The sequence below is a fragment of the Lineus longissimus genome, chromosome 18, assembly GCF_910592395.1.
Source record: "Lineus longissimus chromosome 18, tnLinLong1.2, whole genome shotgun sequence".
Taxonomy (NCBI): Eukaryota; Metazoa; Nemertea; class Pilidiophora; order Heteronemertea; family Lineidae; genus Lineus; species Lineus longissimus.
In genome coordinates, this window is record NC_088325.1 from 6,671,801 (window position 1) to 6,692,522 (window position 20,722).

The 20,722-nt window shown below is 44.1% G+C and overlaps 1 long non-coding RNA gene and 1 pseudogene across 1 annotated transcript; both read right to left on the minus strand.

The window, feature by feature from the left end:
- Window positions 1-4,881: 4,881 nt before the first annotated feature.
- LOC135502572 (uncharacterized) lies at window positions 4,882-10,820 on the minus strand (annotated as a pseudogene).
- Window positions 10,821-16,575: 5,755 nt separating this feature from the next.
- Window positions 16,576-17,456, minus strand: LOC135502266 (uncharacterized). The gene is made up of 3 exons (XR_010449747.1): window positions 17,422-17,456; window positions 17,141-17,277; window positions 16,576-16,658 (listed from the first exon to the last, which is right to left on the minus strand). It is a non-coding gene; the product is annotated as an uncharacterized LOC135502266 (long non-coding RNA).
- Window positions 17,457-20,722: the final 3,266 nt, after the last annotated feature.

Here is a 20,722-nt window from a genome sequence, read left to right on the forward strand (position 1 = left end):
TGCAGTTCTAGTGGCAGATGACTGGCGACTCTTTTTGATACCGATTATATCCTTGCCAGCTGCTTCCCACAAGAGGTCCTTCGCTTTCGTAACATCATCTCCCGTGAAGTTCTGGACAGCCACCTTTTTGATATTGCTCCGTGAGGCTGATTGCATCGTGTATGCAAGATATGCTAGTAGGGCACTGTCTACTACATGAACTCCACCCTTCTGGGATGCGGTATTTTCAGGAGTATCTGCAATCGTCTGAGCATCGGAAATTTCAGCCTCACCATCGGCATTGACAAGGTCTCTTCGGGTCGTTTTTAAATCTGGACTTCCTATTAGGCTTAAAGCCCTCATGTGGCGAACGTTGATCGCATTTACACTTTTCCCAAGCTAGTCTGGGCGTTCAAGAGAAATGTTCAGCAATGGTCTTTGAGGCCATTGAAGCTTGACGAAAAAGTTCGGCTGTGCTCGTTGCCCACTGCTAATGAACATACATATGTACACGTACATGTATGTTCACACTTAGGACAGTCTTTCAGCAACAAACCACAACGGTTTTTGCAAGAAGTAGGAATAAAACCTTCTTCAACCAACAATCACTGGATACTCTCTCCTCAGCTCTATCTTACTAATGTCTTTTCATCGTCGAACGATAGTTATTAACTATGAAAAAAACGTGATTTTGTCGGAGCAGAAAAATTAGATTCCCTTCACACTCGTGACGTCATATCAACCCAATATGAACCTCTTAAGCCACCCCGCCCCCTCCCCCGCCCCAGAACACCGACTTGAAATAATTGTCCTGGAAATTGATGAATAGAATGCACCAGATTTAGTTCATGACTTGACTGAATGCATAGAAAGGCGTGGATATGAGTGCAGTTTCTCGGAATCTCGGAGTCAGTGATGGGTTCAGTCTGCATGGACTATACGGACAAAAACATCAATCTTTTCAGCATTAGTCTTTGCCATCTGCAAGGCAGGTGACTTTGCTTTCCTCGTTTTCGTTTTCTGAAGCAAAGTTTTGCACTTTTGTACGTTTCACTCTTTCCAGGCTCCCATTAAAGTTCAATTGTGCAAAAGTTTTGATAGAAAAGACACTTAACCTGTGTCCAATAAACTTCTCAGTTGTCATCGATAATCGTTCGCGCGGGTCGAAGGGGGGGGGGTTGATAATATGCGTCTGGTGGGGGTAACCCACCACACAAAAGGTCTGGCATTGGTTTTTCTTGAAACGTGAGGATATGCTGAACATTTTCCTACACGTTTCGTGCGGTTAGTGAATGAGCTAGCCCAGCTTAGCTTATGGGGTGGGGCCATTAGGGATGTCTTGCGGGGGAAAACCCCACCACCCAAAATGTCTGGCGATGGTCATTCTTGATACATGTGAATATGCTGAACATTTCTATTATGTAGAATTCTCATCGGTTGTTTTGATAGAGATAGAAATGTCTTTCCTGATTGATTGCATGGTCTTATGATAATGATAATCAATCATTTAACTGCTATTTTCCAAGGAACGTTATTTTGCTCCAATCGTTTCGTATTATTGTTTTCAACAGAAACTCCAACAGTAACTGAAAGTGATAGTAGGCCGGTAGGAAAGCCAAAAGTGACTTAGCTAGGAGTCGAAAACATGCCTAACAGCAAGTGTGACGGTGGTATTTCCCCCTTATTAACTAAACATCTCTGGCTCGTGGGGGATGCGCAGATGTATGATGCAGATGTAGCGAGTTGAGTAGTCCCGCTTCCATTTTCTGTTCCAATTATCTCTAATAAACGTTGTGAAACGGAACACCCTGATGTTCGTGTTGCATTGCTACCGGGAGGACAACACGGGTGTCACAGTGGCGCCTGACGAGTGGGCCTGAATCTGCGAAAAGAAGGATAAATTTGGACCGAAATCGTGGAAGTATCGGAAAAATCATGGTTAGTTTCGAGTTTTTGATCATGACAGGTCGGAAAATATCAGGTTTACGAACCCGCTGTGAGGTTACAACGTGATGTCAGCTACTGCCGATGGCATTATGTGTACCTTGGAAACACTTGGAAACTAACGTGAGGTTACCCTGCTTGTTATGTTTTTCTGCGAGAAACGGTCTGAATTAACACCAAAACGATCGCTGTCTCGTTCTATTCCGACGCTTCGTTGATTTTATTAATACTGAACCACAAAGCGATGTACGTGCATGCAATGCATTGGATGCTGAGTAAGCGAACCACGAGAAATGACGTCACGAGAGTCTATTACTATTAGGCCCCACGGGTGGCGCTGAAGTGGCGGCTTACCGGGGGCCTAATTCTTAACGATTTTTGACTCACTTGGCTAAGTGATCAATTAAAGGGAATGGCCCGCCAAAAAATGGGGAGTTTTGGACGGCCCGGTCAAAACCTTAGGCGGGAATAAGGTTTCATTGATAAATATAAGGAGTTTCAAGGCCCCCAAATCACTTGTAAGGTTCAATAGATACTGGCCTTTCATTGGTTTACCGTCTGCGTATCATTTACATACTCTCATTTTGAAAAATATGACAATATTTACGATCACGTTATTGATTTTTGCAACATTTTCGGTAACGCGCCCCTTGCGGATCTGTAAGGTACCATTCGGATGCTTGAAAAATGCTTGTCTCGTCGATTCGCTCGCGGATAAACGCATCAGGTTGACTGCAGCAACTTTTAATTGTTGGAGACAGAGAAGGAAGGAATATGATTATCAGTTTGATGAAAACTTTACAAAGTTTCTTCTTGGGACTCGAAATCCATACTACTATTCTCTCTATTTTCCATTTTCTCCTCTCTCCAACTCACTACTATCGCTATTGACTGCGTAACATACACTAACATTCTTTCGCTATCATTGCTAACTTCATTTACTAGAACACTGGCCTCTTTGTAGCCGATTATGTAACCCATAGTGGAAACACCTGACAGCGCCGCCCGGCATGATCCACGTGCTACTGGCATATTTATAACTCATAGTAAATAAGGTTGTAAAAATATGCAAATGAGATGCCGTATATGGAAACCATGACGTCACTAAGCAGTTCTTATTTCTGCTACGGGTGGCGCTGTTGCTTGCTTCTGGAGGCGCTATTCAACCTCTTTAAATCTGCGCGGGCTATTTTTTGTGACCTGATTCCTCGGCGATGGTATAACGAATATTTGTGCAAGGGGTATCGTTGCGTTTGTGGTGATGTCTATATGTGGCTCGTTGAATCAGAAATGAACTTTATTTCCAACAAATATGTGTATTCGAACTCTTGGAAATCGAACCTAGAAGCAGGATGCAGCTGTGTCCAATGCTCGTGTACTTGCCTTATGCAAATAGATAATAAAATAGCCATCTGTGGCGAGCATGAAATTTTGTGATGCGGATTCACTGAATATGGTAAGTTATGCATTGGATGTATACGCGCAGAAAGGTGTCTATTGAGACTGAGAGTATCAACAGTAAGCATGTCTATAAATAGCATGTACATTTATAATGTATCGCGCTCGTTGCATTGTTCATAGGGTATTGTGTAGTGGATCATAGTCAGGCGGTGGTGGTCTCTGAGGTCACTTATACTGTTTTCTGACCTTTCTTAGCATTAGTTGGCATTGCTGTCCTTTTCAGCAGCAGGGATTGCATTTGGACAGTGCCCTGTGGTTACCATAGTGCTAGCAGACGACAACAACAAATGGAGTAGTAACGTACCTGTTTTGTCTGTCAGGCTTATATTCTAAGTAGCAAGCATATATTTTAAAATCTATGCCTGTTAGCAGTAAGAGAGGATCCCAAAACTAGTACTGAATGCGCAACCCTCAAAATGATCCACCACTGCTTGATATTGAGCATGACTAATCAACCATGTTTTCTAAATCTCCCAATACCACACAAAGAATATTGGCCTCGATCATTCCTCGCCACAGAATGCAGGCGACTAAATACCGGTGTTGTCAAGGTCACCATCTGGAGCGGCAACATTGAACTATCCACCCAAGTGAGCTAATGTCGCCAAATGGCTTGTATTTTTGTATATTGGAAAATACGAATCTTTGGCTAGGAATAAATGTTAGTGTTTTAACGACCCAAACCAATGTCTTTAGTTAATATATGTTTCGTTAATATATTTAGTTTTTCATATAAGGTGTCTTTTTCAGTCGTAAATTACACACATTTGACTGTTAGAATGGACTGGCAGATTTAATTGAATAAAATATTCCATGTTTGAAAATCGACGACCAACTTCTGTACAGGTGACCAGTGTGTAACAGTTCATTTCAAAGCGAAGCGGGTACTGTAGGTGATTGCATTTAGCATCTGTCGTGTGGAACCACTATTAGCCAGTTCCGGGCCACTCTCTGTAAGTTAATCAAGAGAGTGGTTTAGTCACTCTAACGTCACGATCGAGCTTTGCGCGTATTGGTATACAGGTTTCAAGGAGGATACCGCGGTGACGTCATATCACGTGATCACATCCCATATTAGTGATCGCTATGGCCAATCAGATTCAGTCTACTGACAGCACCAGCACTGAACATACCTTTACGTCCCACTGTCTGGTGCGCTCCTGTACACAAAAATGAACACATCCTAAGCGTCTTCCATTATCTCGCTGAAAGTATTGGGAGGAAAACCTGAATATCAACCTGATACTCAGGGGCGAGAAAATAAAAGACCGCAAAGGGGGGGTGGGGTGGGCAAAAGGATCCTCCGATCCCCACAGCCCAAAGTTCCAAAAGACAACGTAAGCTAATAAAATTGGGGCCGAGGCGACCAACATGGCACCCAACGGCCATACGCTCAATCCCCGTAGAATACGGGGCAAAAGCTTCTGCCCAGAGATCCTAGAAAGCGAAATACGAAGTGGTCTCTCCTTGGCCCGGGAGCTCAATATATACTACGCTCGACAATAGAAGACGCTTATGGTGTGAACACATCCTAAGCGTCTTCCATTATCTCGCTGAAAGTATTGGGAGGAAAACCTGAATATCAACCTGATATGGATTCCCGAAAACATTCCATATCACCATTCCAGCTTTTTCCCCCAATACCCCATCACCCCATCACCCATCACCCCACAACACCCAAAACCATGAACAGCAAATGGATGTCCACAGGCAAAGCTCATGGTATCATGGGATGGCAGGAACGACAACTTACATAGACTGAAGAAGAAACTTTTATAATATCCGCTTTAATTACAGAAAATATAAACCTTCAACCCATTTGACAAGAGTTTATCAATTACAAACGCTACCTTAAAAGTGATACAATTATGGACACACTCGACAGAAATGGATTATCAGAACCAAGACCAATACATTAACAAAACGACACCTAGATTGCATGATTCAAAGTGTTAAATGTTGCATAGCGTTGGTAATCAGATTCAATCTTTCCCGACAAAGCTGGTGACGAAGCTAACCTCTGAGCCAACTGCGCCGGCTCTTTCAAAGAATCCTCACGACTGTAATAACTGCATGAAGATTCTTTGAACCAACCAACATGCCTCATAGTCTGGGAATTGGAGTCAGCCGCCCCGGACAACTTCAACGTTATGGCACAACCCGACCTGAGACTATGAGGTGTCTCCCCCTCGTAGATATTGAGCGTCGTCAAATACTCCAACAAGCGGGAATACATCACTGCATATGAGACACATTGATCTAATACCTTACCCGAGTCACTTACTAGCCTAAAGAGGTAACCTAGCGAAAGATCTACCCCAGCGCTTTTGGCCCAAGCTGAGTAGCGCTCCAGTGCGCTTACGGGGCATAGAGCCGCGTTATCACATCTCTTGATAACAAAGGTGTTACACCTCCCATCTCCTCTTATGACTTTCGTATATGTATGCGAAACAGCCATGCCAGTGTTATCAGCAAGATATCTAACCGATTGACTAGGAGCGCCCGATAAATCGGAAACCCTGTCACCCGCAAAAAATTGTAACTTAAAGAACGCCTGGTCTCGAAACAAAACGAAACGCTGACGCAAAGTGATATCTGGCCTAGACAACTGGTTATCTATGTAAGAAGAGATTTTCTCCAATTTAGAGAGAAATAACGGCTTGGCCTGTTTTGGAACTATCTGGGCCTTAGCCTGCTCTTCCGAAATTTTCTTCAAGTACAGCTTTATGACATTTGATTTTGCGGGATTTCCGGTTTCCTATTTCGTACACCATTCCTTCCCCCTGCCTTCTTCCTCAAATATTTTTGATAATCTTTGAACAATGGTTATAAGAGTACCATGGGCTAATCTTGTCGGGCAAAGACATGTTGATAACGATTTGTCTCCCAAAAACAGACACTTTACATCATGAACTTTTGTTTTGCCATCCACATCCCTCCAAACCAAATACCGCCTTAGATGTTGAGGAGTACAAGACTGAATATTGACATGAAAAGGCAACAATGAGAAAAAATGCTCCAAACTAAGCTGCTCACTCGTTTTCCTTTTAACCATTTCGGAGTTCAAGTGTCGCTCATCCAAGATATCCAAACGATTGTTTATGCCCTGCAAATCGATGCCCGACAAAAGACGCCGCCGACCCGCCATCTGAAAAATTAATTACCCTTTTTAAAAGAAAGCCTATAGGCAATTAAAGGGTATTTTAAACCATCACCATCAAGCTTATATCCCAGCTTTGAAGGAATCTTAATAACTCTTTTTTGACCTTTTTGACCCAAGCATATCTTAGAGATAGAGTATGCACGGAGGATTGGCAAAGCAATGGAAGCCTCCGGCGTTAACAAAACAATCATAGTCAAAGCAGACACTGTTTGCTGAGCTAAGAACGACAAAAGAGATAATACAAGATTATCTGGTGGAAAAACGTACGGGTTGCCCTCCTTTGCCACATTCTGAGCAAAAACATTGATGCCAGATGAAAATGGCGAAGGTGAAGGAGTAAAATGTCGCAGAGACAACCGATTATTATCCAACATGGCGTTGGAATCCAGCGCCATGAGATCAACAGAGTGCGGGCCAAATGCCTTTTGGACAATGGTCCAAACCTCGTCTGCGAGCGTAATGTCATCGGAACTTAGTGATCTAGATGGAGCATCTGCAGGGTTGAGCTTAGATGGCACATAGAAAAGCCTCAAATCTATACTATTTTGAAAGACGAATTGAAATATGAGCTTCAACAAATCATTCAAAGGAGAAGATTTTGAACCTTGGTTTTTCCATGCAAAGATGAGCGGCTTATTATCCGTCAAGATATCCACTCTTTTGCCAACCAAATCAGGCTGCATGGATTGCAACGATTTTAACAAAGCATCAGCTTCTTTTAAAATTATTGGCCGCTTATCATCCTTGTCCCAGAAATCAGAAAAGCTCAAACCCGCATGCTCACCCTCTGTGACCACCGCCCCGTATTTGAAAAGCGATGCATCTGTTGCGAGAACAATCTGCTTATGTGACTCCCAACGCCACTTCAAACAACCACCCCACGAATCTAAAAATCTCCAATGTTCTATTTCAGCGCGTAACTTGCCAGAAACTTGAACATCCCTACTATTTTTTAGGCCCATTGATATTGCCGCATTTACTTCTCTAGTGTAGAGAGCAGCTGCTGGAACTGCCAACAACATTGACACACATTTGCCTGAAAATCTTTGCAACGTTTTGATATTGATCTGCTGGCACGACAGGATATAATCACGCAAAGCCCCAAAGCTAACTTTCTTATAGTCCGGGAGAATATAAGCTAATCTAGCTGAATCAACCATAAACCCCAAATATTTGAGATACGTCCCAAAGTCGAGCTTACACTTGTGAATTGCAAATGTGTAACCCAATCTCGTTAATAGCTGCAACAAAGCATAAGCAATTACCTCTATTGGAAGATGCTTTACGCTAGAAGTAGAGAACACTGCCTCTACGGCTAATCTATCATCGATATACTGAGCATTGCGAATGCCAAATGTGCGCAAATACGTTGTTGCAACCATCCCAACCATTTGATAGATATAAGCGGAAGACTTTCACCCGAACGGCAAAGATCTACAGCGGAAAACCCAACCCCCAAACTGTACGCCAAAGTAAGATGAACTGGAAGGGGACAGGAGAACATGATCATACCCGGATTTCTCATCCGTTGAGACCATTCTCGCATTTTCATCAACTAGCCTATAAACATGTTTAAGCGTTTCCAATTGAAACGGAGAATCCTTAATCCATAAATTTAAGTATCGGTTGTCTATGCAAAGCCGTGGTTTTGTAGGCTCGACAGTAAGCGGCATGATGATGGATGGTAATTGACACTCGCCCACCCGACCAACTAATTCCATTGCCCCCGTTTTAACACGCTGCTGAAGCTCCGAGGCTATAAACTCCCCAAACTGCTGACAACTGTTGGAATTCGGGTAGTATCGAGAAGGCGGGGTATCCGAGTCAAACGATTCACCTTTAAAGTTGCCCTTAAATGGCCTGAAAAAATCATCCACATTAACACCGTCTGTTAGCCATGATAATACTTGGCTAGAAACAGGACAAGTATCAGAAACATGGCCAATGACTTCCCGCCATTGATCTAAATTTTGATGAACTTGACCTGCTACAAAATGATCAGGGTTTCGTAGTGGCAGCTCGTTCAAATCAAAACATACACCGTCATTTATAACGCTTTCAAAATCCGGGCATTGGTGGGTGGAAAGCCGAGGTTCACGCCCATCCAGAGTTGTCCACTGCGGCGACAGATGCTTGGATGCTACAGCTCTCTGCGGATCAAACGGAATCTGGAATTCCCAATCCTGGATTTCGTAACCCAAAATGTCCATACCCTAAAACAAAGAGAGCAGTAGCTTTAAAAGTCGCAGCAGACAAATCCGACGGACGCGAAGCCCGGCCCCCCACCCACGTGAAGATGTAAATCTCCACTAGAGCAGAATGCTCCGGGAGGGGACCTACTTCGTTTTTGCCATCTTCGATGCCTCTTTCATTTTATCGCAATCACGATAAAAATGATCTGGTGAGTTACAAAAATAACATTGATAATTATTTGGAGGAGAGGAATCCGTTCCCCTACCCCTGCCGCGCCGGGCACCTCTTGACGCCCCACCCCTATAGGAATCAAAGAGCGGATTCATCATCTGCTGCAAAGATGCAACCGCAGCAACCTGGCTATACAAATCCGTTAAAGGTGACCTATGTTGAATGGACGGGCTTGGGTTTGGGCTCTCTTCAGGTTTCACGGTTTCAATCGGCTTCGGTTCGACTACCTTTTTTAGCGACTTACTAATGGCCTTGGTGATAAGCTCACCCGTACCACCACCCAACACCGTCAAGATAACATTAGCCATGTCCACCTTTCCTTGGTAACGCCTTGCCTGACGATATAAATCGTCGAACAACTCCATGTCCTTATGCGAAACAGAAGTAGCAGCCGCCGCTAAATCCTCCAGGTACAGCAACATCAACGACTCATTGGGCTCTTCATGTAATGCCAAGGACCTCACCTTCGCCTTTGCCTTCTGCACTGGATCAGCTACGGTCGCCTGGCACGCTATCCTCTGCACCTTCCTCGGTGGCTCACTTACATCATCCGAAACACCCGGTGGAGTGATGGGCGGGTCCTGAAATAGCAAAACCATTGTTATAACACAAGCACCGAAACATAACATTCTACCCATCCGAAATCATACCACCCAGAGCACACCAGCCGCATCTTATACCACATGCTCACATAACCATTTCCAGAGACCATGAACATAGCCGACAGATAATCACCCACTTTAACCGCACAACCGATAGGACTGAAGCTATTGACTTACCCTAAGGGGCTGCCCTACTGGCTGGCCGATTTCGTTCGCTAGCACAATTGCATGGTGCAATAAAGCCACTCCAGCTCCACTTTGTTTGCCGAGGGCGGCAAGGACGTCTCCGATGTTTTCTCCGGTGAGTTTCTTGAAGGCTGTGGCGATACCATCGGAATCCAGATTCTCCAAAGGTTGATCCTTGTCCATCCTAGCCAACTCTCTGGGCTCATCAGGGCTACCATTGAACCGTGCGAACAGCGGCAGCAAACTTTTCCCCACCAGGGAATGCTTTTTCTTTAGGGTAGTCGGCTGAACCATCTGCAACACAAGAAATAATACATTACAAAACAAACCCCTGATATTTGAGCACTCAACAACCGCACTCTGCTATACTGGAGCCGCATATGGCTTGACACAAACTTTGACACGTTTATACCCCACGCGCCGATAGAGCATCCACGAACTATACTTCCATACATGGCACCCCCATGGGCAACAACTATGCAAGCCACACTGCACCCCCACGGGCCTGCCGATACCTACGGAACTACAATTTGAGCTTTACACAGCGTACCCCAACAGGCCCGTTGATACCAACGGACCAACAACTCAAGCTTACACATTGCACCCCTACGGGCTTGCTGGTACCCACGGACCAACAATTTAAGCTTTACACATTGCACCCCTACGGGCTTGTTGATACCCACGGACCAACAATTTAAGCTTTACACATTGCACCCCTACGGGCTTGTTGATACCCACGGACCAACAATTTAAGCTTTACACATTGCACCCCTACGGGCTTGTTGATACCCACGGACCAACAATTTAAGCAGAGACAAACAGAACATATAAAACATAGACATAAACGAGAAATACGGGAAAAGACGAACACCAAATCCAAGAGAAGCAAGATCCGAAAGCACAGAAGCCTAGTAGAGGCCAGAGCACGTAGGCCACAAAGCGGAGACTACACAGTAGGCGTAGCCGAAATACGGACAAAGGAAATCGAAAGCACAAAAGCGGCAGAAATTCTACTTACACCGAAGAATACCAAAGGAATAAAGCCCGGTCCGAGTGCGACGAAAGCGAAATACGAAGTGGTCTCTCCTTGGCCCGGGAGCTCAATATATACTACGCTCGACAATAGAAGACGCTTATGGTGCACCTATAGACATAAAATATTGCAATACCTAGTATGGATTCTTCCTGTGTAAAATAAAATTTACAGAGCAGATTAACTTTTGTTGTTTGTTTGTTGTTGTTTTGACTTAGAAGCCCGCCCATATCATAATATATTTGTTTGTTGTTGTTTTGACTTAGAAGCCCGCCCATATCATAATATATTCATGTATTGATGAAGTATGAACTCATTTCTGTCCCATACAACTCTAAGAACAGTCAATTTCTCCTTTAATCATCACCTAAACCGCGATATCCGCAGGAAGATTTCGTTCTAGTGTCCGAAAATGCATGATCTTACAGGGGCGCTAACTCGACAAATAGAGGGGATCTATGGGGATCTATGCGAGTTTTAGGTCCTACAGGTCTCGAACTTGTAAAATCTGTAAACATGCCTCCAAATCCCATTATGATAATGAAGAGATTGCCCCATATCTGGGAGACTGTTTTGAAACCATCGCTAATTTTGGAAGATCGGTGCCCGGCTATTTGGTTTTAAAAACCCTATTTTTCCCCATCAAAACAGCACTTTTCATTATTCAAATGATAACTTATTGTCTGAAGACTTATTTCAGAGCAGAAAAATACTAATAACTCTGATTAGATAATTTCTAACTTTGTTTGATGACTTGATTTTCCCTTGGCCGTGGATCGAGTACTAATAACTCTGATTTGATGCGAAAAATCTAACTTTGTTTAATGACTTGATTTTCCCTTGGCCGTGGATCGAGTTTGTTTACAATATGCAGCGCCATCTTGGAAAAGCCGTGACGTCACCGCGGTATCCTCCTTGTACAGGTTTGCAGCATTTTCCAGTTTTATAAATATAGAGGTTTAGAAACTGCTTACGGTGAAGGAGGTGATAAGAAAATTGCGTGATTAGACAAGATGCCCGCTATTATTAGACCACCAAGGCTTGAACCATTGTCTGATGATGCCACCCAGGATATCGTTACATGGTTTAAGCGGTTTGACCTGTTTAACCCTCAAGTACCAGATGATGCTGGTGCCGATGTTCTAAGAAGACATCAATCGCTGCCATTATATTTGACTAGGCGAACCTTTGTCATTTATGATGATCTTACCCCAGCTCAGAAGGGTGATTATGAGGAAATCAAAGAGGCATTGAACGGACGTTTGGACCCAGCTGAGCATGCATTACTCCGCCGACATGAGTTTTCGGGTTTGCAGAGGGCACATGAAGAGTTGTTAGATGATTTCGAGCTGAGAGTTACCCGAGCGACTTCCAGGGCGTATGCAGAAGTTCCTAGACGACACGACAATTAATGGCGAGAGAACATTTTATGAGGAGTGTTGGAGATAAGGCAATGCAGTACCATCTTCTCACTCATAACCCCGCAAATATCAGAGAAGCGGTACAAATGGGACAGCAGTATTTACAGATTCATAGCATAGTGAATCCAAATGTGGATCGGGAGGTTAAGCCAACGCCGCCAGTTGTTTGGATGCTGCAAGATCCCGATGGGTTGGGCGCACCCTCTCACTTGGATTCCGCTAACCCAGCAGCTGGTGCAATGCAGACTCGAATAGATGCCCTGATCTCAAATATGCAGAGCTTGACAGACACAGTTAGTATTAGGTTAGCAATTCAACAGAAACTCCAAGTCCCACGACAGCAGGCCTTGAATGATAGTGTTCAGGAAGTCGCATCCCAACATCAGGATGCGACTAGGCGTGGTCACTCTACATATAGGACATTGCTTTGGGGGCGTGGACGTTGGGAGCCCCCACACTACCGCCCCCAGGGTCAGCAGAGAGATCTCAATGATGGATTTGGTGCCAACTAACAACCGCTTCATCCTCCGCCAGATTCTCATTATCAAGCTGGACCTCATAATGATGAACGGTACTACAGGCGTAACTCCCAAGATAGGCGATACCCCGAGAGAATAACTGGTCATATGCTGACTCTAGATGGGGAGAAAACACCCATCCAGCAGATAGACGTCGAGTCCAGCCTCAACAATAATGATAATAATAATAATGAAGTTTTTGTTTAGCGCTTTTCCATGGATTTGGTCCGTGCTCAAGGCGCTCCCTCTCCGTGTGATCTTGTAAATAAGTGCGTTTTTAGGATTTTGAATTCAATCCGAGCAGACACTGGGAGCCAGTGTAACTCGCGCAATGTTGGGGTTATGTGCTCAGATTTCTTCGTCCTGCACACAATTCGCGCCGCAGTGTTTTGTACACGCTGCAAGGGCGCGATCGTCTTCTTTGGAAGGCCGTACAAAATGGCATTATTGCAGTCCAATCTGGAAGTGACGAATGCATGGCTCATGTTATCACTGTGGCTACTATATATAGACACTGCAGTGCCTACTGCCCTGAGTGGAGTTCGCTAAACTGGAGCGAGCTGTAGATGCGGGTCGGTCGGCAGCTGCTAACCAGAGAAGACCCCAGGAAATAGTCCACGGATCCTAATGCAAATTAGGGATAACATTATCCCCATTCTGCTTCACACCGGGGCTGATTTATCCGTCATCCGAGCAGATGAATGGAATGGTGTTTATAGACAGGGAGAATGTACCCCGTTGTATGGAGAACAACTTTCGGTTCTGGGCAGTTCTGGTTGTTTAGTGGTTTTAGGGCCTTTGAAATTTAAACACGCGTTCAAAGTGTGTGAAAATTTGGAAACCCTTACGATTCTCGGTTGGGATTTCATGTTGGCTTACGATGTAGCCATTAGCCCACTTCAGAAGAAACTCAATATCCGCGGTCATGATTTCCCACTAATTGATGAGGTTTGTATGCCAGAAGTTTGTAAAGCCAGACTGTTGACAACAACCATTGTGCCTCATTGGACTGACGTGATCGAACCAGCGTACTTGATGCACGAGGGGGGTACCACCGGTGGTTCTTATGAGGGAGTCTTGGAACGAAACATCCTGACTGGAGGAATGGCATACAGAATCGTTGCCACGACACAGGGTGCATTGATTCCTGTCCGGATCATGAACCCAGATGATAAACCGCCTTTTGGATCTGAGCAAGTTGGTCGCTACGAGACCAAATCGTATTTCTTGGCCTTCACATCAGTAAGTCAGGAATCAAGCCTAATCCTGGTAACATCGAAAAGGTGGAGAGTTGGGAGCGCCCACAATCGGCACGTCTTGACAGACGTTTTCTAGGCCTTGGCTCGCACTACCGACGCTTCGTCCAAAACTTTTCGGAAATTGCGAGGCCATTAAGGCGGTTAACTGAATCATACGTACCCTTTGTGTGGGATAGTCAGTGTGAGGATGCTTTTGAAATTTTGAAATCAAAACTGACTACAACACCGATTCTAGGATTTCCCTGGTGGGGTGAACCCTTCAAAATGTACATTGATGCATCTGATTTTGCAGTACGGGTTGTCTTCGCGCAGGAGCAAGATGACGTGAAAAGAGTTATCGCCTACTACTGTAGTTCTCTTGGAAAAACTGAGAGAAATTGGTGTACCTATGACAAGGAGCTATGGGCCATAGTTTATACTCGCAGATCACCGCCCGTTGTTGCATCGGAACAAGTTAAGATTGGATGCCGATGTTACTCAGAAACGGACAAGGTGGATGAATGAATTAACAACTTGGGGTTACATCAGCATCGAGTATAGGTCCGGCGTGAAAAATTGTAACGTGGATGCGATGAGTCGTAGAACAGATACCAAGACAAGTAAAAAACTACTGGCTCTGGCAACAGAGCTGTTCGCGCCCCATCCGAAGGATGAGAGCCCACCAGTAGTCCAGCGAGTGGTAAAGACTACATCCGTAGAACGTGTTTCGAGAATGAAACAAACGCCACCAATAATCACGGAAGAACAGATGTTAGAAAGATTCATAGAGTTCCCTACCATACAGCCTGTGACGGAAATTGCCTTACAGACTGACGTCACCAAGTCAAACGAAGTTTGTTCCACAGCCCAGTCAGAAGCGGGATTGTCCTAGTTGGCTGAAGCTGAATGTGAGCAATTGCTGTCTCTGACCAAAGCAGCTAGGAAGAGGAAGAACGGAGAGATGAGGAAAATGAAAGAGAGTGCTCTGTGGGATGGCGCTTTTGCCAGCTTGGGGATAACCCAGCCTGGCAAAGTCTCTCAAAAGGACACTAAGACTAATACCACCGGCTGATCGCTTGGTCCCTGAAACAATCGATGCCGTTACGATAGGACCGCTTTCATCTGCAGCAGGCGCTGGTTTAATAAGTACCGAGCAACAAGTCGACCCTACAGTTTCGCAAGTGTATCCCTGGGTGAAGGACAACGATAGGCCAATGTGGGAGGCTGTGAAGGACCGAGGTCGGGAGTTAAAGAAATATTGACATTTATTCGATAAGCTGGAGATCCGGAACGGATGTCTAGGCAGACGTTGGACACCCCCAAGCCGCGACAAGGAGATCGTTGCACAATTCATTCCAGTGGGATTGAGACCTCAGGTGTTGGAGGAGTCTCATGCAGGACTATACGTATATACGCTGCACATTTTGGACGAAACTTGACCAAACTTCGAATGTTGATACGATTCTACTGGCCTAGAATGGATACAGATGTGGCCGAGTACTGTAACACGTGTACCACCTGTGTTGCTCGAAGGAAACCCAAGCCAGGAGTGAAAGCGCCATTGGTCAATATTGTCGCTACGTGGCCATTTAAAAAATCGTAGCAATGGACATAACTGAGTTACCCATAACTCCATAGAAGAATCGCTATTGTTTAGTTGTCGGAGGTCATTTTACAAAATATGTAAATCTCTACGCGATGCAAGGAGGAGGAGATGACGATGTGCAGCCCCCAAGATTGTAGCATGACCTGGAACCAGAAGTGGAAGTGTAGCCTGAACCAGAAGGGCTGCCAGGACCGGTATAGAAGTGGTCATAGTCCCCTGGAGGTATAGTCCAGAGACTATAAGTCCTAGGGACCATAGTCCGGGGGTCATCGTGCACTAGGGACCATAGTCCGGCGGACTATCCCCACTAGGTATCATGGTCTTAGCACCAGGGATTAATGTCCGACCTGGACTATGAGCCCTGGGGTTAACGGGGGTGATAGTCCGCCTTGACGCCAAGAGGAGAGAAGTTTTTCAAATGCAATAATAAAGATGGAGGCGAATTTTCTCAATGAACAGTGTTTATTTTCAAAGAATTCACATTATATCTAAACGTTGTAAACTTTAAGCTGGCATGCGTTTACGCCTACTTTGCTAGTTTTTCCTCCTTTTGATATTATGTAAGTTCCACTTTCGTTCCTTTTTTCTACTGTATATGGGCCCAGCCAAGGTTCATCCTGCTCCCCCCCCCCCTTTCTGTCTGCCCTCCTATTGTTCTTTTTAAGCACCAAAGTCCCAACTTGGAAGAACTGAAAAGATATAACCATGTATCACGTACAGAATATCTTGATATAATGGCCATGAAATATCGACAGCCGAGCTTTGCATTACAGACATTTAAGGATGGTTAATAATTAACACTCTACAGTGCACTAATTAATGCAAAGCATAATCGCCCCTGCCCCAAGCGTCTCTTTTCTTTTTCGTACCTGTTGTACATCTTGGCGACATCGCCGCTTGTCATAGTTCTTCTTTTGACGGGTCTGGGCAGCTTTAATGTTAGCCATTGCTTTTTCTCCCACGGCGCTTCGCATTCTAGGTACCCTGGCTGTTATCTCAGTGCTGGTCGAGGGATCTGACGTCTCTATTTCCTCCATTTCTTCATCAGTGTTCTGGGCATCATCTTCGGGTTCGATTGGTTCGCTGGATGAAAGGGGAATAGTATACAGTGGTATGAATAAAAACTGACACAGGAAAATATCTTTCTGATGTAGGTGCGTAATAAAGGAGCATTGGTAGAAGGCGTCAACAGTTTTTAAAAGTATTTCGTTAATATTACTCACCGCCCGAACATCAGATAGAATGGCTGAAATCCTGTTGACGCATGTACAGAGGTATTGTAAGCAAACACGCACTCTGGTAGAAGGTCATCCCAGTCGTTTTTATCATCATTTTGCAGCTTCAGAATCTGTCGCTCGAGAGTTTGGTTGTGTCGTTCTGTGTAACCAAAACAGAATGCACCAATCAAACCAAGTTTCCACACCGTTTAAGTTGGCCAAGAAATTTTCAAGCGAATTCGTTATCCTTTTATTAATAAATATTCGGCATGGATGGATCATCAATTTGCAGTAGCCGTGAGATGTCGGTGCAAAGCATTCCCTATGAATTAAAACTATGTAACCTACCTGTAAGGCCATTACACTGGGGATGATAGGCAGGGGTGTGTCTGTGAGTGATTTTGAGTATTTGTGTTATTTCCCCTACGACAGCATTATTAAATTCTCTTCCCTGATCGGACAGGAGTTTTTTGGGGAATCCAAAGCTAGAATGAGATGGAAAAGAGTAATTTCGTTTGGAGGTCTTACATTATGCAATTCAGTTTGAAGCGGTTAATGATTCCACATCGGAGGTAGCTTGAAGGGACAAAATTAATAATGTAAAACCTATTGGCAGGTTGAATTCTCACACTAAGAACAGTTCGTAAAGTACGCATCCGACACCGACCGCCTTCTTCGACTTCAATGGTTTGGCCTGTGCCATCTTGCTGTAATAGCACGTTACAGTGCATATGTATTTATTACCGCGCGGTGTTTCAGTGAGAGGGCCAATTAGATCAATTCCGATCTGAAATGGAAAATACATTATCTGTCACATATCGGGTTTCATATTTAGTAGTTACAGGAATTTTCAAATCATAAATACATGTAAAGCGTCAGGTTATGATTACTTACGGATAACCAGGCTTGTGGGGTCTTGACAGGAATTGGATGAAGTGGATTACCAACATTCGGTGTCTTCTGGTTGACTCTCTGGCACCTGTCACATTCTTTAATGAATGACACTACGTCTTCGTAGAGGGTTGGCCACCAGTAGCGCTTTTGAACTCGGGCGACAGTCTTATCACGCCCGAAGTGACCACCTATGGAGATAAGATCATTTATGGTATTACTGTTATTGAAATGCAACCTGGTAACTTGACCTGCACGAATGACTAACACGTTTTATGATAACTCATCTATGCTGACAAATCGAATATAATCCAAAAGTGGAACTTTTTGATAGCATATATTGTTCAGCTTACAAATCAGAGCTTTCGTAGCAATCAGCTACTTCGTCAGTGACGATCTGCGCATGCGCGGATGCGTAGACTAACAAGTTGCTTTAACAAAGTTTTGAAGATGGCACTGGACCAATGCAGTCGATGCGGTCATTTAGGCACAAGAACAAAAAAAAAATAAATAGAGACCTCTACCTGGAAAACTGAAGCCAGAGAAAAAGAAGCTACCAGTAAAAGAGTAACAAGTTTTCCGAGTAATTACCTAATTTGCCGCCGTGAAGTCCATGTAAAATGTCGTTTCTCTCATTTTCTTCGCGCTAGACCTTACGCCAGTCACCATCCTGATTTGGAGCCTCATGATCATCTGACCCCGAGGTCCCCTCAATATCTGGTTTCGGTGTTGTAACCACTTTGTACCAAAGGCTGCCATCCTGCAACTAAAATTGACACAGTTTAGATTATCTTAGGATTTTACCTATCAGCTCGGAAATATTTCATAATGCGCGGTTTCGGTCTAATTCTCACCAAAAGAAATATCTAATTTGCGTTGATTAGGTCCAGCTACATGAAACTGCAGTTAGCAATGATAATATGTCCTTATATCAAAGGGGTTGTTAGGGGCAATGTCCGCTGGACTATAACATCTAGGAGTGGTAGTCCATTGGACTATCTTCTCTAGTACTGGTGGTCCATGGACTGTAATTCCCCGGGGTTATAGTCCACCGGACTATAATTGCTTGAGATTATAGTCCAGCGGACCACAGTCACAAGGTAATAAAGTCCGGAGGACAATCATCCCTACGTAAGTAATAGTTGCAATCATGATATCGGGAGAATAATATCATAGGTTTACCATGTAATTCCTGGCTGCAACTCTACGAATACTACGTTTGTGGTTAGCGGTAGCGTCTGCGCCGTACTTCCTTTCAGTAAAGTAAAGAAACACTTCATCGGGGTCGACAGTTTGTCGGGTATTGCGAGTAGTAATTGTTGCTGAAGGTTTCGCCATTCTTCCGACCTGGTCCAATCTAACTTGCAGGCATATGAGGCAGGGTCAACCTTTGCAACGATTTTATACTAGGCAATTTGAATGTCATTACATCAATCCTCTTAGACATTTAAAAAGAAATTGGGCGCAGGCCCGCATAATTTGTTCAACTCCTGTCTGGCCCTTTGAAACAAAAATGAATCAAATGCGACACACCCATGATATAGGAAAATATTACATAAAAAAGGTGGGAGCGCCCGGAGTCGAACTCGGTCCATGGTACTTATAAGAACTTCACCTTTACCACTACACCACGGAGCGGTTGAAGGTCGGCTCCTAATGTTTAACCTATTTGTTATTGCGATCATGAATGAACCATAGCGTAATAAGTATTGATTATGAAAAGGACATGCGGACTATGATTTCTGTCATGGTTGTAAAAGTGTATATACATGTAGTCCGCTAGGGATTATAGTCCGTTACTTATACTATTATTATTATAGTAATCTACTTATAGGAAGGTTATGGATAGAAGTCCGGTTAAGACCACTATCCCAAGGGACAAGGGTCCGAAGGACCCCTCTCCCTTGGGATCATGGTCCTCCGGACCATGACTCCAGGCGGACTATATCATCTGTCACACCGGCACTAGATGTGCCAATTCAGGATTTGCCTGTTCTTGGGCAGGAGTTACCAGAACCAGGACCCGTCTTAATTCCTGGAGATAACCTGGATACGCCGGTGAGGACAAGATGTGGTCGTCCTATACATCGCCCAGGACACTTTCAGGATTACGTGGAGAGACTTCAACTGGGAGACCATACAGCAATGTAGTGCAAGAGTTTGCAATGATAGACAGTGATAATTATGTGTTTCTAAGTGTGAGGATTTCAAGGATTACTAGTAAATTCATTGTGGATATATTCTATAATGTGAGACTAAAAACTGGCAGCTGATGCCAGTTTTTTGTGTTGATCAATAGGATTGAGCGCGTCGTGAACATGTCAGGTGTGGTCTGGATAATAGACATTTATGGTTGTGCTAGGGCGATTTTGAATCACAACTCGACCAGTGTTATCAGACTGTTCAGATATTTACTACTGCACTTCTGCAGTTATTTGTATTTAGTAGTGTCGTGCGAGCTTGGAGACTTTTAACCTTCACCTTGTCTGTAATCGTATAGTAAGGTACAATGCATGAAGCCTATGGCAGTAGTGATTCAGTTTATGGTTACATGCAGTATACATGCAGTAGAACCTTTTGTTTGTGGTTGAGTGAAGATATGGGACACACCTTTTCTTACAGGGGACGGATGTGACGGTGGTATTTTCCACCTATTTACTTAACCTCTCTAGTGAAGCTGCGCCGTGGGGATGCGCAGATGTGTGATGCAGATGTAGCGAGTTGAGTAGTCCCGCTTGTATATTCTGTTCCAATTATTTCTAATAAACGTGATGAAAAGGATCACCCTGACGTTCGTGTTGCATTGCTAGCCAGAACACAACACGAGTGTCACACAAGCATCTCCCTCAAAATAACAAACTGTAGTAATTCTGGCCGGTGAGTTTCAAGCCAATTTTCAAAAATGAATACATGAATTCGATGATGCATGCACTTGATTGTAGAAGAGGGGACAATGGATAGCCTCGATTTAATTGGAGTTTACATAAAGTGTCGCTACAGTTTTGCCTCAAAATGCAACACCAATATCTCTTTTTCTCA